Source organism: Bombina bombina, chromosome 4 (genome assembly GCF_027579735.1).
Source record: "Bombina bombina isolate aBomBom1 chromosome 4, aBomBom1.pri, whole genome shotgun sequence".
NCBI lineage: Eukaryota > Metazoa > Chordata > Amphibia > Anura > Bombinatoridae > Bombina > Bombina bombina.
The window spans coordinates 592,341,777-592,360,955 of record NC_069502.1 but is presented as its reverse complement, the minus strand read 5'-3'; the positions used below and the strand labels follow the sequence as shown (position 1 = coordinate 592,360,955).

Here is a 19,179-nt window from a genome sequence, read left to right as displayed (position 1 = left end):
CTCCTTAGTAGTAAGTGGAGAGATATATCTGCTATTTTAGTTGAAAGGAAGAACGAGGCAGAGTTGTACCATATATCCACTCTTTTATTCAATATGGGGTTTAAATAATTTGGCGTCATATGCAGAAAATGTTCTTTTCTTTGTTTAATACACCAGATTTAATGTTATTATATTGAAGCAAATCTTATGGATTTGAGTCATTTTTTGGATACAGGGTTGCTCTTTTTAGATCTGGATTTATTTGTTTAATAGTGCAACCCACAAACATCTGTGCAAATCCAGCTCCTTGCGTGTTGCACTATAAAGCAAATAAATCCATCTCTGAAAACAGCCGTATGCTGCTCACTCGGCTGTATTGCTCAATTCTTTATAGAAATGAATGCCAAAAGAACATGTCTAAAACAGGGTTAATTTTGAAGAAAAAAAAACAGGAATCCTATGCTTAGATAAAAATCCACAACTTCCACCAAATTATTATTATTATTATCAGGTATATGTTAATACGTTAGTTAAAGAAACATGGTCTTATTATAATACATTTAGGTATTACATTTTCAGGTGATCCAGATTTATACTATAAACGTACCAACTACAGTATGGAGGGTTGAGGTCATCTCTTTAAAATGATAATCTTATTGAGAATTTTGTTTCTCTTGTAAAATGTATCGAGTCCACGGATTCATCCTTTACTTGTGGGATATTCTCCTTCCCAACAGGAAGTGGCAAAGAGAGCACACAGCAGAGCTGTCCATATAGCTCCCCCTCCAGCTCCACCCCCCAGTCATTCTCTTTGCCGGCTCTAAGCAATCGGAAGTGTAAAGTGAATGTGGTAAAAAAATGTAGTTTTCTCTTACTTGGTGTATCCAGTCCACGGATTCATCCTTACTTGTGAGATATTCTCAATCCCTACAGGAAGTGGCAAAGAGAGCACACAGCAAAGCTGTCCATATTGCTCCCTTCAGTCTCCGCCCCCCCAGTCATTCTCTTTGCCGCTCTAACAAGTAGCAACTCCATGGGAGGGTAAAGAGTTTGTGGTGTTAGATTTGTAGTTTTTATTTCTTCAATCAAGAGTTTGTTATTTTAAAATAGTGCCGGTTTGTACTATTTACTCTGAGGCAGAAAGTGATGAAGATTTCTGCTGAGAGGAAAAAGATTTTAGCATGTTGTAACTAAAATCCATTGCTGTTCCCACGCAGGACTGTTGAGTACCGGAGAACTTCAGTTGGGGGGAACAGTTTGCAGGCTTAACTGCTTAAGGTATGCTCAGTCATTTTTTTCTAACAAGACCTGGTAATGCTAGAAGACTGACAGAAATCCCCATGAGGGAAGGTAAGCCATTTTCTGAGACGCAGTATAGAAGGATGGCTTCAGTTAAGGGCTTAAATACTGGTAGACACTGTGATGGGCTAAATCGATTACTTTATTAGTGTAATCTTATATTTGTTCAAGTGTTTGAAACGTTGGAAACACTTTTGGGGTTTTTATTACGCCTGGCATATTGTAAGACACCTAATCTGACTCAGGAAGGCCCCATAACTCTGGAATGAAGAGGGAGGGGGCCTCATTTTCGCGCCTCAGTTGCGCAGTTGATGTGCAAAACAGCTTCATGCAGCTTCATGTGTAGAGTCCTGAGAGTGCAGGAGGACTTCAGGGAGGCATATTTTTCTTCTACAAATAACCCAAAAGGAAAGTAGGGCCACAGCAAAGACTGTGGCACCGTGCTGTAGTGTGTTAAACCGGTTGTTTACTTCAATTTGCTCCGGTTTGGGCAATAAGGGGTTAATTGGTTTGAAAAATTGTGTGCAATCATTTCAAAGCATTAGGATCATGTGGTGAAAATGTCATTAAGATCGGATGTTTTTTGGTGATTTGGTAAAAAAGTGTGTGCTTTTTATTATTTAAAGACACAGTAACGTTTTTTCAAAAAGTAATTTTTTCTGTATTGTAGTGCTGTCTAAGTCTGTCAAACATGTCTGAGCCTTCAGATAGACCTTGTTCTTTATGTTTAAAAGCCATGGCGGTACCCCCATTGCATTTATGTTTAAAGTGTGCTAAAACATCTAAGCATTTTAAAGACCATCCAGTGACACTTAAAAATGTAGCCCAAGATGATTCCTTAACAGAGGGTAATGAGGATAGCCCTTCTTCCTCTCCCCATGTGTCGACACCAGTTACGCCCGCGCTAGCGATGCCTAGTACCTCTAGCGCATTGGCCCCTATTACTTTACAACAGCAGCAGTAAATGATAATTCCTTTGCAGCATTTTTATCCAAACTGCCAGTTTTTCCAAAAAAGCGCGATAGCTCAGTTTTAAATACAGAGGATGAGCAATCAGAAGCTTTGGATGATTTATCTGTAGTACCCTCACAAAACTCAGAAGTAGCATTGAGGGACGGTCTGTCTTAGGGAGAAATTTCTGACACAGGAAAAGTTTCTCAGCGGGCAGAGTCAGATTCCTTAGCGTTTAAATTTAAGCTGGAATACCTCCGTGTCCTGCTTAAGGAGGTTTTAGCTACGCTGGATGATTGTGAACCCATGGTGGTCCCAGAAAAATTGTGTAAGATGGACAGGTTTTTAGAGGTCCCCGTATACACTGAGGCATTTCCGATCCCAAAGAGGGTGGCGGATATTGTGACTAGGGAGTGGGAGAGACCAGGTGTACCCTTTGTTCCCCCCCCCCCATCTTTAAGAAAATGTTCCCCATAAACGACCCCAGGCGGGACGCGTGGCAGACGGTCCCTAAGGTAGAGGGGGCTGTTTCAACACTTGCCAAGCGTACAATTATACCAATAGAGGACAGTTGTGCTTTCAAAGATCCTATGGATAAAAAATTGGAAGGATTGCTGAAGAAAATTTTTGTTCAGCAAGGTTTTCTTCTTCAACCAATTGCCTGCATTATTCCGGTAACTACTGCAGCGGCTTTTTGGTTCGAGGCCCTGGAGGAGTCGCTCCAGAGGGAGACTTCATACAATGAGGTCATGGATAGAATTCATGCTTTAAAGCTGGCTAATTCTTTTATCACTGATGCCGCTCTCCAATTAGCTAAGCTAGCGGTGAAAAACTCAGGTTTTGCCATCATGGCGCGAAGAGCACTTTGGCTCAAATCGTGGTCGGCGGATGTGTCGTCCAAAATGAAACTGTTAAATATTCCCTTCAAGGGGAAAACCCTATTTGGCCCAGAGCTGAGAGAAATTATTTCAGATATCACTGGGGGCAAGTGCCATGCCCTTCCACAAGATAGGCTGTTGAAGGCCAAAAACAAGGCTAATTTTCGCTCCTTTCGCAACTTCAGGAGCGGACCTGCTGCAACCTCTGCTGCCGCAAAGCAAGATAACGCTTCCCAGCCCAAAGCAACCTGGAAACCCTTGCAGGGCTGGAATAAGGGTAAACAGGACTAGAAGCCTGCTCCTGCTACCAAGACAGCATGAAGGGGTAGCCCCCGATCCGGGATCGGATCTGGTAGGGGGCAGACTTTCTCTCTTTGCTCAGGCTTGGGCAAGAGACGTTCCGGATCCCTGGGCATTAGAAATAGTTGCTCTGGGGTACCTTCTAGAATTCAAGGATTCTCCCCCAAGGGGAAGGTTCCACATTTCTCGTTTGTCTTCAGACCAAAGAAAGAAACAGGCGTTTTTACACTGTGTAAAAGATCTTCTAAAAATGGGAGTGATACACCCAGTTCCAATTGCAGAACAAGGACTGGGCTTTTACTCAAACCTTTTCGTAGTTCCCAAAAAGGAAGGAACTTTCAGGCCAATCCTGGATCTAAAAATTCTAAACAAATTCCTCAGAGTTCCGTCTTTCAAGATGGAAACCATTCGGACAATCTTGCCGATGATCCAGGAAGGTCAATATATGACTACCGTGGATCTAAAGGATGCATATCTACATATTCCTATCCACAAAGATCACCATCAGTTCCTAAGGTTCGCCTTTCTGGACAAACATTTCCAGTTCGTGACCCTTCCTTTCGGGTTGGCCACCGCTCCCAGAATTTTCACAAAGGTGCTGGGGTCCCTTCTAGCGGTACTAAGACCGCGGGGCATTGCAGTAGCACCTTACCTAGATTACATCTTAATACAGGCGTCGTCTTTTCACAGAACCAAGGCTCATGTGGACATTGTTCTGGCCTTTCTAAGGTCTCACGGGTGGAAAGTGAACGCAGAAAAAAGTTCTCTGTCCCCGCTCACAAGGGTTCCCTTCCTGGGAACACTAATAGACTCGGTAGAAATGAAAATCTTTCTGACAGAGGTCAGGAAGTCAAAACTGTTGAATACTTGCCGAGCTCTTCATTCCATTCCTCGGCCTTCTGTGGCTCTGTGCATGGAGGTAATTAGTTTAATGGTTGCGGCAATGGACGTAGTCCTTTTTGCCCGAATCCATCTCAGACCACTGCAACTGTGCATGCTCAAACAGTGGAATGGGGATTACGCAGATTTGTCTCCTCAAATACAAATGGACCAGAAAAACAGAGACTCTCTTCTCTGGTGGTTGTCTCAAGATCACCTGTCTCAGGGAATGAGTTTCCGCAGACCGGAGTGGATCATTGTCATGACCGATGCCAGTCTGTTAGGCTGGGGTGCGGTCTGGAACTCCCTGAAGGCTCAGGGTCTATGGTCTCAGGAAGAATCTCTTCTCCCGATAAACATTTTGGAGCTGAGAGCGATATTCAATACGCTCCAGACGTGGCCTCAACTAGCGGAGGCCAAATTCATCAGATTTCAGTCGGACAACATCACGACTGTAGCGTACATCAATCATCAGGGAGGAACAAAGAGTTTCCTAGCGATGAAGGAAGTATCCAAGATCATCAAATGGGCGGAGGATCACTCCTGCCATCTATCTGCAATTCACATCCTAGGGGTAGACAACTGGGAGGCAGATTTTCTAAGTCGTCAGACTTTTCATCCGGGGGAGTGGGAACTCCACCCGGAGGTTTTTGTTCAGCTGACCCAGCTATGGGGCATTCCAGAATTGGATCTGATGGCGTCCCGTCAGAACACCAAACTTCCCCTTTACGGATCCAGATCCAGGGATCCCAAGGCGGCATTGATAGATGCTTTAACAGCACCTTGGTCATTCAGTATAGCGTATGTCTTTCCACCGTTTCCTCTTCTCCCTCGGCTAGTAGCCAGAATCAAACAGGAGAAGGCTTCGGTAATTCTGATAGCACCTGCGTGGCCACGCAGGACTTGGTATGCAGACCTAGTGGACATGTCATCGGTCCCACCATGGAAACTGCCATCGAGGCAGGATCTTCTAATTCAAGGTCCTTTCAAGCATCCAAATCTAGTTTCTCTGCAACTGACTGCTTAGAGATTGAACGCTTAATTCTAGCTAAGCGTGGTTTCTCTGAATCAGTTATAGACACTCTGATACAGGCCAGAAAGCCTGTCACCAGGAAAATTTACCATAAGATATGGCGGAAATATCTTTGTTGGTGTGAATCTAAGGGTTACTCGTGGAGTAAGGTTAGGATTCCAAGGATATTGTCCTTTCTCCAAGATGGATTGGAGAAAGGTCTGTCAGCTAGTTCCTTAAAGGGACAGATATCTGCTCTGTCTATCCTGTTACATAAGCGACTGGCAGCTGTACCAGACGTTCAGGTGTTTGCACAGGCCCTAGTTAGAATCAAGCCTGTTTACAAGCCTGTGGCTCCTCCATGGAGTCTAAATTTAGTTCTTTCAGTTCTTCAAGGGGTTCTGTTTGAACCTTTGCATTCCATAGATATTAAGTTATTATCTTGGAAGGTTTTGTTTTTAGTAGCCATTTCTTCTGCTTGAAGAGTTCTGAATTGTCGGCTTTGCAGTGTAATTCACCCTATCTGGTGTTCCATGCATTTAAGGTTGTTTTACGTACCAAACCTGGTTTTCTTCCAAAAGTGGTTTCTAATAAGAATATTAACCAGGAAATCATTGTTCCTTCTCTGTGCCCTAATCCAGTTTCTAAGAAGGAACGACTGTTACACAATCTTGATGTGATTCGTGCTTTAAAAGCAACTAAAGATTTCAGACAAACATCATCCTTGTTTGTTGTCTATTCTGGTAAGAGGAGAGGTCAGAAAGCGACTGCTACCTCTCTTTCCTTCTGGCTGAAAAGCATCATCCGATTGGCTTATGAGACTGCTGGACAGCAGCCTCCTGAACGAATTACAGCTCATTCCACCAGAGCTGTGGCTTCCACATGAGGCTTCTGTTGAACAGATTTGTAAGGCAGCGACTTGGTCTTCACTGAATACATTCGCCAAATTTTACAAATTCGATACTTTTGCTTCTTCGGAGGCTATTTTTGGGAGAAAGGTTTTGCAAGCATTGGTGCCTTCCGTTTAGGTTACCTGACTTGTTCCCTCCCTTCATCCGTGTCCTAAAGCTTTGGTATTGGTATCCCACAAGTAAGGATGAATCCGTGGACTGGATACACCAAGTAAGAGAAAACAGAATTTATGCTTACCTGATAAATTACTTTCTCTTACGGTGTATCCAGTCCATGGCCCGCCCTGACAATTAAGTCAGGTTCAAATTTAATTTTTAAAATAACTACAGTCACAACTGCACCCTATGGTTCTCCTTTTTCTCCTAACCGTCGGTCGAATGACTGGAGGGGCGGAGCCTGAAGGGAGCTATATGGACAGCTTTGCTGTGTGCTCTCTTTGCCACTTCCTGTAGGGATTGAGAATATCCCACAAGTAAGGATGAATCCGTGGACTGGATACACACCGTAAGAGAAAGTAATTTATCAGTTAAACATAAATTCTGTTTTTATTTTCTACATGCAAGATTTTGTTTTTTTAAATTGTACCGGTGTGTACTATTTACTCTCTAGCAGAAAGGAGATGAAGATTTTTGCAGGGAGGAAGATGATTTTAGCATGTTGTAACTAAAATCCACTGCTGTTACCACAAAGGACTGAGGAGTACAAGAAAACTTCAGTTGGGGGGAACGGTTTGCAGGTTAGGCTGCAATAAGGTATGTTCAGTCTTTTTTTCTTCTAGACAAGACTGTGATAATGCTAGAGAAGACTGATAATATCCCCATGAGGGAAGGGTAAGCTGTATTCAGAGACTAAGTATGGAATTTCAAGCTTACATAACAGGGCTAGTTTATGCTGGTTGACACTACTTTCAAGGCAAACGGGTTTTATTGAAATTATCGTTTTTTTGAGACACTTTGAAGGTTCCTTTGGGTTTCTTTCAGGGGTTGTTACCCACATGGGTAATATTAAAACACTTTGGAGTGTGTCTTTAGGCCTCACAAGCTCCGTAGTGAGGTGGGATGGGCCTAATTTCGCGCCTCAGATGCGCAGTTATATTTGACTAGAAGTTCAGGCTGTTTCACATGGAGGGTCCTGCTGTTCGAGGGCCTATAAGAAGCTTTTTCCCCACAAATCTGGTTCCCAAGGGCAGGTAGGGCCACAGCAGAGCTGTGGCAAGGTGCTGAACGTTTTTAACCGTTTTTTTGGCTTACAGTCAATCCGGTTTGGGCATTAAGGGGTTAATCGTTTTTATTGCTAGTGTGCAATCTTACTAATGCTTTAGGTACATGCTGTAAAAATTTCAAAAAGTTTGCTGCATTTTTTTACTGTTTTGCAAAATTGTGTGCCTTTTTTTTATCTCTTAAAGGCACAGTAACGTTTTTTTCAAAGTGTGTTTTTACTTGATTAAAGTGATTTCCAATCCTGCTTGTTTTACTACTAGTCTGTTAAACATGTCTGACACCAAGGAAAATCCTTGTTCAATATGTTTAGAAGCCATGGTGGAACCCCCTCTCAGAATGTTTCCCACTTGTACTGATATGTCTATACACTTTAAAGAACATATTGTTACACTTAAAAATGTGGCCCAAGATGATTCTCAGACAGAAGGTAACGAGGTTAGCCCGTCAACCTCTCCCCAAGTGTCACAACCAGTTACGCCTGCTCAAACGACGCCTAGCACCTCTAGTGCGTCTAACTCTTTTACCTTTCAAGATTTGGCGGCAGTTATGAATAATACCCTCTCAGTGTTCTTATCTAAACTGCCCGTGTTACCTGCAAAGCGTGATAGCTCTGTTTTAAGAACAGATAATGAGCATTCTGACGCTTTAGTAGCCGTATCCGATATACCCTCACAACACTCTGAAGTTGGGGTGAGGGATGTGCTGTCTGAGGGAGAAATTTCCGATTCAGGAAAGGTTTCTCCTCAGGCAGATTCAGATATATTGGCTTTTAAATTTAAACTAGAACACCTCCGCTTAATGCTCAGGGAGGTATTAGTTACTCTGGATGACTGCGACCCTATGGTTGTTCCAGAGAAATTGTGTAAAATGGACAAGTACCTGGAAGTTCCTGTTTTCACTGATGTGTTCCCGGTCCCTAAGAGGATTGCGGATATCGTTACTAGGGAGTGGGATAGACCAGGTATTCCCTTCGTTCCCCCTCCTGTTTTTAAGAAAATGTTCCCCATATCTGATCCCATGCGGGACTCGTGGCAGACGGTCCCTAAGGAGGAGGGGGCTATTTCTTCAATTGCTAAACGCACAACCATACCAATTGAAGACAGTTGTGCTTTCAAAGACCCTATGGATAAAAAATTAGAGGGTTTACTTAAGAAAATCTTTGTTCAACAAGGTTTTCTTCTCCAACCTATTGCGTGCATTGTTCCTGTAACTACTGCAGCTGCTTTCTGGTTTGAGGCGCTGGAAGATGCGCTCCAGACGGAGACCTCATATGAGGACATTATGGACAGAATTAAGGCTCTTAAGCTGGCTAATTCTTTTATCACAGATGCCGCTTTCCAACTAGCTAAGTTAGCAGCAAAGAATTCAGGTTTCGCCATTTTAGCGCGCAGGACGCTATGGCTAAAGTCCTGGTCGGCCGATGTGTCGTCAAAATCCAAACTCTTGAACATCCCTTTCAAATGAAAGACCCTCTTCGGGCCTGAATTGAAAGAGATTATTTCAGAAATCACTGGGGGAAAAGGCCATGCTCTCCCTCAGGACAAGTCCTTCAAGATAAAGAACAAACAAAATAATTTTCGTTCCTTTCGGAATTTCAGGAGCAGTCTCGCTTCATCCTCCCCTGCTGCAAAGCAAGAGGGTAACTCTTCCCAACCCAGGTCAGCCTGGAAACCTTACCAGGGCTGGAACAAGGGTAAACAGGCCAAGAAGCCTGCAGCTGCCTCCAAGACAGCATGAAGGGGTAGCCCCAGATCCGGGACCGGATCTAGTAGGGGGCAGACTCTCTCTCTTTGCTCAGGCCTGGGCAAGAGATGTACTCGATCCCTGGGCCTTAGAGATTGTATCCCAGGAATATCTTCTAGAATTCAAGGACTCCCCTCCAAGGGGAAGGTTCCACATTTCTCGTCTGTCTACAGACCAGACAAAGAAAGATGCATTCTTACGCTGTGTAGAAGACCTACATACAATGCGAGTGATCCAATGGCGGAACAAGGGCTGGGTTTTTACTCAAACCTGTTTGTGGTTCCCAAGAAAGAAGGAACTTTCAGACCAATCCTGGATCTCAAAATTCTAAACAAATTCCTCAGAGTCCCATCATTCAAGATGGAGACCATTCGGACAATCTTACCAATGATCCAGGAGGGTCAATATATGACCACCGTGGATTTAAAGGATGCGTATCTGCACATTCCTATCCACAAAGATCATCACCAGTTTCTCAGGTTCGCCTTTCTGGACAAGCATTACCAGTTTGTGGCTCTTCCTTTCGGGTTGGCCACTGCTCCCAGAATTTTCACAAAGGTGCTAGGGTCCCTCCTGGCGGTCCTAAGACCGCGGGGCATCGCAGTGGCGCCTTATCTAGACGACATCTTAATTCAGGCGTCGACTTTCCAAAGAGCCAAGTCTCACACGGAAATTGTATTGACCTTTCTGAGGTCTCACGGGTGGAAGGTGAACATCAAAAAGAGTTCTCTCTCCCCCCTCACAAGAGTTTCCTTCCTAGGAACTCTGATAGACTCGGTAGAAATGAAAATATTTCTGACGGAGGTCAGAAAGTTAAAACTCTTAACCACTTGCCGAGCCCTTCATTCCATTCCTCGGCCATCTGTAGCTCAGTGCATGGAGACAATCGGATTAATGGTAGCGGCAATGGACATAGTCCCTTTTGCACGGATACACCTCAGACCACTGCAACTATGCATGCTCAAACAGTAGAATGGGGATTATGCAGATTTGTCTCCTCAAATTCAGCTGGACCAGGGGACCAGAGATTCTCTTCTCTGGTGGTTGTCTCAGGATCACCTGTCTCAGGGAATGTGTTTCCGCAGACCAGAGTGGATCATCGTAATGACCGACGCCAGTCTGTTGGGCTGGGGTGCAGTCTGGGTCTCCCTGAAAGCTCAGGGCTTATGGTCTCGGGAAGAAGCTCTTCTCCCGATAAACATTCTGGAAATGAGGGCGATATTCAACGCGCTTCAGGCATGGCCTCAGCTAGCCGCGGCCAAATTCATCAGATTTCAGTCGGACAACATCACAACTGTAGCTTACGTCAATCATTAAGGAGGAACAAGGAGTTCCCTAGCAATGATGGAAGTAACCAAAATAATCAGGTGGGCGGAGGATCACTCCTGCCATCTTTCAGCAATTCACATCCCAGGAGTAGACAACTGGGAGGCGGATTTTCTAAGTTGTCGACTTTTCACCCGGGGAGTGGGAACTCCACCCGGAGGTATTTGCCCAGCTGACTCAGCTATGGGGCACTCCAGAATTGGATCTGATGGCGTCCCGTCAGAACACCAAACTTCCTCTTGACGGGTCCAGGTCCCGGGATCCCCAGGCGGAAGGTGAAGAAGTGAGGTCCTCTAGTTTCTTCGTGAACAGGGGTTTTCATACCTATGTGAGACCCTTTCTCCCCCTAAGGAACCCTGGATTTACATAGATGGGAAATTAAGATTACTTAGGCAGTGAATGTAATTCTCCTGTGGGAGTTTATCACTAGCCTACCACAAGTGTTTCAGGGTCTGAGCCCTTAGCCTCCTCCTGTTGGATTTGTCTGCACCATTTATTGTAGGGACTTGCCCCTTAGCCTCCTGCTCACCGTTGTACTCTTTGTGATATTATCTGCTGTTGCTGGCACAGTACTGGATGGGCTTTCTACTGGAAGCAGTCTTTTCTGCAGCTATTAGCATGGTAGAGTGGGCACATATGAGGTATTTGAAGATATTTCATGCAATTTTGAGGTACATCATAAACATGGGACACATATACAGGGAGTGCAGAATTATTAGGCAAGTTGTATTTTTGAGGATTAATTTTATTATTGAACAACAACCATGTTCTCAATTAACCCAAAAAACTCATTAATATCAAAGCTGAATAGTTTTGGAAGTAGTTTTTAGTTTGTTTTTAGTTATAGCTATTTTAGGGGGATATCTGTGTGTGCAGGTGACTATTACTGTGCATAATTATTAGGCAACTTAACAAAAAACAAATATATACCCATTTCAATTATTTATTTTTACCAGTGAAACCAATATAACATCTCAACATTCACAAATATACATTTCTGACATTCAAAAACAAAACAAAAACAAATCACTGACCAATATAGCCACCTTTCTTTGCAAGGACACTCAAAAGCCTGCCATCCATGGATTCTGTCAGTGTTTTGATCTGTTCACCATCAACATTGCGTGCAGCAGCAACCACAGCCTCCCAGACACTGTTCAGAGAGGTGTACTGTTTTCCCTCCTTGTAAATCTCACATTTCATGATAGACCACAGGTTCTCAATGGGGTTCAGATCAGGTGAACAAGGAGGCCATGTCATTAGATTTTCTTCTTTTATACCCTTTCTTGCCAGCCACGCTGTGGAGTACTTGGACGCGTGTGATGGAGCATTGTCCTGCATGAAAATCATGTTTTTCTTGAAGGATGCAGACTTCTTCTTGTAACACTGCTTGAAGAAGGTGTCTTCCAGAAACTGGCAGTAGGACTGGGAGTTGAGCTTGACTCCATCCTCAACCCGAAAAGGCCCCACAAGCTCATCTTTGATGATACCAGCCCAAACCAGTACTCCACCTCCACCTTCCTGGCGTCTGAGTCGGACTGGAGCTCTCTGCCCTTTACCAATCCAGCCACAGGCCCATCCATCTGGCCCATCAAGACTCACTCTCATTTCATCAGTCCATAAAACCTTAGAAAAATCAGTCTTGAGATATTTCTTGGCCCAGTCTTGACGTTTCAGCTTGTGTGTCTTGTTCAGTGGTGGTCGTCTTTCAGCCTTTCTTACCTTGGCCATGTCTCTGAGTATTGCACACCTTGTGCTTTTGGGCACTCCAGTGATGTTGCAGCTCTGAAATATGGCCAAACTGGTGGCAAGTGGCATCTTGGCAGCTGCACGCTTGACTTTTCTCAGTTCATGGGCAGTTATTTTGCGCCTTGGTTTTTCCACACGCTTCTTGCGACCCTGTTGACTATTTTGAATGAAACGCTTGATTGTTCGATGATCACGCTTCAGAAGCTTTGCGATTTTAAGAGTGCTGCATCCCTCTGCAATATATCTCACTATTTTTGACTTTTCTGAGCCTGTCAAGTCCTTCTTTTGACCCATTTTGCCAAAGGAAAGGAAGTTGCCTAATAATTATGAACACCTGATCTAGGGTGTTGATGTCATTAGACCACACCCCTTCTCATTACAGAGATGCACATCACCTAATATGCTTAATTGGTAGTAGGCTTTCGAGCCTATACAGCTTGGAGTAAGACAACATGCATAAAGAGGATGATGTGGTCAAAATACTCATTTGCCTAATAATTCTGCACTCCCTGTATTGTATACAGACATTACCACCTTTCTAGACTAGTTATCAAAATAGCCTAGTATATATGTATATTTTACTATATATGCTGTTATCCTCTTGACATTTGCTGACTTCTATATACTTTTGTTTTTAAGTCAGTCCCAATGAAGTTTCAATTTTATTCATCCCCTCATCGTTTGGGACTTTGTATCTTCAGTATTTTACTATAATTTTATAATTGGCAAGAGTCCATGAGCTAGTGACGTATGGGAAATACAATCCTACCAGGAGGGGCAAAGTTTTCCAAACCTCAAAATGCCTATAAATACACCCCTCACCACACCCACAATTCACTTTTACAAACTTTGCCTCCTATGGAGGTTGTGAAGTAAGTTTGTGCTAAGATTTCTATGTTGATATGCGCTTCTCAGCTTGTTTGAAGCCCAATTCCTCTCAGAGTACAGTGAATGTCAGAGGGATGTGAAGGGAGTATCACCTATTGAATGCAATGATTTTCCTAACTGGGGTCTATTTCATAGGTTCTCTGTTATCGGTCGTAGAGATTCATCTCCTACCTCCCTTTTCAGATCGACGATATACTCTCATATTCCATTACCTCTACTGATAACTGTTTCAGTACTGGTTTGGCTATCTGCTATATGTGGATGGGTGTCTTTTGGTAAGTATGTTTCATTTACTTAAGACACTCACAGCTATGGTTTGGCACTTTATATAAAGTTCTAAATATATGTATGTATTTATATTTGCCATGATTCAGGTTTTCAGTATATTTCCTTTTTGCAGACTATCAGTTTCATATCTGGGAATTTTTTTTATTTTTATTTTTAGAAAGATAATTTTTTTCTTACCTAGGGTTTAGTCTTTTTCAATTGAATATTTTTCTAAATTGCGGGCTGTATTAGGCTCGCAAGGGCGCAGAATGCTAAAATTTATTGCGTCAGTCTTGGCGCAAGATTTTTTGGCGCTAAAGTTACGTCCGTTGACGCAAATTCGTCATTTCCGGCGTCTTAGTTGGCGCCGAGTCCTTCACGAGGTTGCTTCATCTATGACGCTAGTGTTTCGTTTCCGGACGTTTTTGGAGGCAAAAAATATTTTTCTGTTTGTGGTGCGTCATGCTTGGTGCCTAATATTTTCATTATTTAAGACCCCATTCCTTTTGCCTCTGGCCTTTTCTTTATGTCAGAGGGCTATGCTGTTTGCATTTTTTCCCATTCCTTAAACTGTCATATAAGGAAATTGATCATTTTGCTTTATATGTTGTTTTTTCTCTTACATTCTGCAAGATGTCTCAATCTGATCCTGTCTCAGAATCTACTGCTGGAATCCTGGTGCCTGATATCAGTTCTACCAAAGCTAAGTGCATTTGTTGTAAACTTCTGGAGACTATACCTCCAGCTGTGGTTTGTATTAGTTGTCATGATAAACTTTTACATCCAGATAATGTTTCCATCAGTAATAGTTCATTACCTGTTGCTAGTCCATCAACATCTAATGCTCATGATATTCCTGTAAATTTAAGAGAATTTATTTCTGATTCCATTCAGAAGGCTTTGTCTGCCATTCCGCCTTCTAATAAACGTAAAAGGTATTTTAAAACTCCTCATAGAGTTGATGAAATTTCAAATGACCGACAACATACTGATTTATCTATCTCTGATAAGGATCTATCTGATTCAGAAGATCCTGCCTCAGATATTGACACTGACAAATCCTCTTATTTAAAATGGAGTATATTTGTTCTTTATTAAAAGAAGTGTTGATTACATTAGATATGGAGGAGACTAATCCTCTTGATATTAAAACTAGTAAACGTTTAAACTCTGTTTATAAACCTCCTGTAGTTATTCCAGAGGTTTTTCCAATTCCTGATGCTATTTCAGATATGATTTCAAAGAAATGGAATATACTGGGTACTTCTTTTATTCCTTCCTCAAGGTTTAAAAATTCTATCCTTTGCCAACTGATAGATTGGAGTTTTGGGAAAAGATCCCCAAAGTTGATGGGGCCATCTCTACTCTTGCTAAACGTACTACTATTCCTACGGAAGATAGTACTTCTTTTAAAGATCATTTAGATAGGAAACTTGAATCTTATCTAAGGAAGGCTTATTTATGTTCAGGTCATCTTCTTAGGCCTGCTATTTCTTTGGCTGATGTTGCAGCTGTTTCAACTTTTTGGTTGGAAACTTTAGCGCAACAAGTATCGGATCATAATGTGTCTAGCATTGTTAAACTAATTCAACATGCTAATAATTTGTGATACCATTTTTGATATCATCAGAATTGATGTTAGAGATATGTCTTTAGCTATTTTAGCTAGAAGAGCTTTATGGCCTAAATCTTGGAATGCTGATATGACTTCTAAATCGACATTGCTAGCTCTTTCTTTCCAAGGTAATAAATTATTTGGTTCTCAGTTGGATTCAATAATTTCAACTGTCACTGGGGGGAAGGGAGCTTTTTTGCCTCAGTATAAAAAATCTAAGGGTAACTTTAACGCTTCTAACCATTTTCGTTCCTTTCAACTTAATAAAGAACAGAAATCTAATCCTTCCCCTAAGGAATCAGTTTCCAATTGGAAGCCTTACTCAGTCTGGAATAAGTCCAAGCCGTTTAAGAGATCTAAACCAGCCCCCAAATCCGCATGAGGGTGCGGCCCTCATTCCAGCTCAGCTGGTAGGGGGCAGATTTAAATTTTTCAAAGATGTTTGGATCAATTCAGTCCAAAATCATTGGATTCAGAGCATTGTCTCTCAGGGGTACAGAATAGGTTTCAGAGTAAGACCGCCTGTGAGAAGGTTTTTTCTCTCACGCATTCCAGTGAACCCAGAGAAAGCCCAGGCTTTCCTGAAGTGTGTTTCAGACCTGGAGTTATCAGGGGTAATCATGCCGGTTCCGTTTCAGGAACAGGGTCTGGGGTTTTATTCAAATCTATTCATTGTCCCAAAGAAAGAAAATTCATTCAGACCAGTTCTGTATCTAAAGATCTTGAATCGTTATGTAAGAGTACCAACATTCAAAATGGTGACTATAAGGACTATTCTGCCTTTTGTTCAGCAAGGGCATTATATGTCCACAATAGACTTACAGGATGCATATCTTCATATTCCTATTCATCCAGATCATTATCAGTTTCTGAGATTCTCTTTTCAAGACAAGCATTACCAATTTGTTGCTCTTCCTTTTGGCCTAGCGACAGCTCCAAGAATCTTTTTAAAGGGTCTTGGTGCCCTACTCTTTGTAATCAGAGAGCCGGGGTATTGCGGTGTTTCCTTATTTGGACGATATCTTGGTACTAGCTCAGTCTTTACGTTCTGTAGAATCTCACACAAATCAACTAGTGTTGTTTCTTCAAAGACATGGTTGGAGGATCAATTTACCAAAGAGTTCTTTGATTCCTCAGTTAAGGGTAACCTTTTTAGGTTTCCAGATAGATTAAGTGTCCATGACTTTGTCTCTGACAGACAAGAGACGTTTAAAATTGGTTTCAGCCTATCGGAACCTTCAGTCTCAGTCATTCCCTTCAGTGCCTATGTGCATGGAAGTTTTAGGTCTCATGACTGCAGCATCGGACGCAATCCCCTTTGCTTGTTTTCATATGAGACCTCTCCAGCTTTGTATTCTGAATCAATGGTGCAGGGACTATACAAGGATATCACAATTAATATTCTTAAATCCCAATACTTGACTTTCTCTGATTTGGTGGTTAGATCACCATCGTATAATTCTAGGGGCCTCTTTTGTTTGTCCAACCTGGACTGTGATCACAACAGATGCGAGTCTTTCAGGTTGGGGAGCTGTTTTAGGATTTCTGACAGCACAAGGGGTTTGGAAATCTCAAGAGGCGAGATTACCAATCAGTTTTTTGGAACTCGGTGCGATTCTCAGAGCTCTTCAGTTTTGGCCTCTATTGAAGAGAGAACCGTTCATTTGTTTCCAGACAGACAATGTCACAACTGTGGCGTATGTCGATCATCAGGGTGGGACTCACAGTCCTCAGGCTATGAAAGAAGTATCACGGATACTTTTTTGGGCGGAATCCAGCTCCTGTCTAATTTCTGCGGTCCATATTCCAGGTATAGAAAATTGGGAAGCGGATTATCTCAGTCGTCAGACTTTATATCCGGGAGAGTGGTCTCTTCACCCAGATGTGTTTTCTCAAATTGTTCAGATGTGGGGGCTTCCAGAAATAGATCTGATGGCATCTCATCTAAACAAGAAACTTCCCAGGTAGCTGTCCAGGTCCAGGGATCCTCAGGTGAAAGCACTGGATGCGTTGACACTTCCTTGGGGTTATCATCCTGCTTATATTTTTCCACCTCTAGTTCTTCTTCCAAGAGTGATCTCCAAAATCGTCATGGAACAATCGTTTGTCCAGCATGGTCTCACAGGTTTTGGTATGCGGATCTTGTTTGGATGTCCAGTTGCCAACCTTGGCCACTTCCATTAAGGCCAGACCTTCTATCTCAAGGTCAAATCTCTGCTCTTTCTGTTTTATTCCACAGAACAATTGCTAAACTCCCTGATATTCATTGTTTTATACAGGCTTTGGTTCGTATCAAGCCTGTCATTAAATCAATCTCTCCTCCTTGGAGTCTTAATTTGGTTTTGAAGGCTTTACAGGTTCCTCCGTTTGAGCCTATGCATTCTTTGGACATTAAATTGCTTTCTTGGAAAGTGTTGTTGCTTTTGTGGCCATCTCTTCTGCTAGAAGAGTTTCTGAATTATCTGCTGTTTCTTGTGAATCTCCTTTTCTGATTTTTCATCAGGATAAGGCAGTTTTGCGGACTTCATTTAAATTTTTACCTAAAGTTGTGAATTCTAACAACAGAGAAATTGTTGTTCCTTCTTTGTGTCCTAATCCTAAGAATTCTTTGGAAAGATCTTTACATTCTTTGGATGTGGTGAGAGCTTTTAAATATTATGTTGAAGCTACTAAAGTTTTCAGGAAGACTTCTAGTCTATTTGTTATCTTTTCTGGTTCCAGGAAAGGTCAGAAGGCTTTTGCCATTTCTTTGGCATCTTGGTTAAAGTTTTTGATTCATCACGCTTATTTGGAGTCGGGTAAGACCCCGCCTCAGAGAATTACAGCTCATTCTACTAGGTCAGTTTCCAATGAAGCTTCAGTTGATCAGATTTGCAAAGCAGCGACTTGGTCTTCTTTGCATACATTTACTAAATTCTACCATTTTGATGTTTTTGCTTCTTTGGAAGCAGTTTTTGGTAGAAAATTTCTTCAGGCAGCTGTTTCAGTTTGATTCTTCTGCTTATGATTTAAGTTTTTTCTTTTCAATTATGAGATTAAATTTATGATTTGGGTTGTGGATTCATTTTTTTCAGCGGTATTGGCTGTTTTTATTTTTTATCCCTCCCTCTCTAGTGACTCCTGCATGGATTTCCACATCTTGGGTATTTGCTATCCCATACGTCACTAGCTCATGGACTCTTGCCAATTACATGAAAGAAAACATAATTTATGTAAGAACTTAACTGATAAATTTATTTCTTTCATATTGGCAAAAGTCCATGAGGCCCACCCTTTTTTATGGTGGTTTTGATTTTTTTGTATAAAGCACAATTATTCCAATTCCTTTGTTGATGCTTTTTACTCCCTTCTTTATCACCCCACTTCTTGGCTATTTGTTAAACTGAATTGTGGGTGTGGTGAGGGGTGTATTTATAGGCATTTTGAGGTTTGGGAAACTTTGCCCCTCCTGGTTAGATTGTATATCCCATACGTCACTAGCTCATGGACTCTTGCCAATATGAAATAAATTAATTTATCAGGTAAGTTCTTACATAAATTATGTTTTTCTGGTGCGCTATTGGTTTTGTTTTTGCTAGTTCATATTCAGTTAATGCTCTCCTGTTTTTTATTTTTTGTCAGCTTACATTCAATTTATTTAGCAGTTGAACAGTGTTGTACAACAGCAGTTTTGTTGCAGCAATATTCCTACCATTTGAACTGTCACCCATGCGCACAGTTTGCTTTTATTTTACTCCTGTGCTTTGCCTGCAGTAAATGATAAGTTAATACTTTTAAGAGCCAGATTTATATTGTACATTTTGTAATATATATATATATATATATATATATATATATATATATATATATATATATATATATATATATATATACAGTATATGTATGTATATATATATATATATATATATATATACAATATATATATATATATATATATATATATATATATATATATATATATATACACACACACACATATATATATATATATATATATATATATATATATATATATATACACACACACACAAACATACCTCTGAGATATTGCGGGTTCGGTTCCAGACCACTGGAATAAAACGAATATAGCAATAAAGTGAATCGCACCAATTGTTTTGTTTCCCAGTGCATATAAACGTTATATTTACATTAAGCTGTCTC

The 19,179-nt window shown here is 41.6% G+C and overlaps 1 protein-coding gene across 1 annotated transcript in view; it reads left to right on the top strand.

Moving 5' to 3' along the window:
* The window catches only part of ASCC3 (activating signal cointegrator 1 complex subunit 3), a 1,409,126-nt gene that overhangs the window by 1,129,384 nt on the left and 260,563 nt on the right, over positions 1-19,179 (top strand). The gene's annotated exons all lie outside the window — the stretch shown is intronic.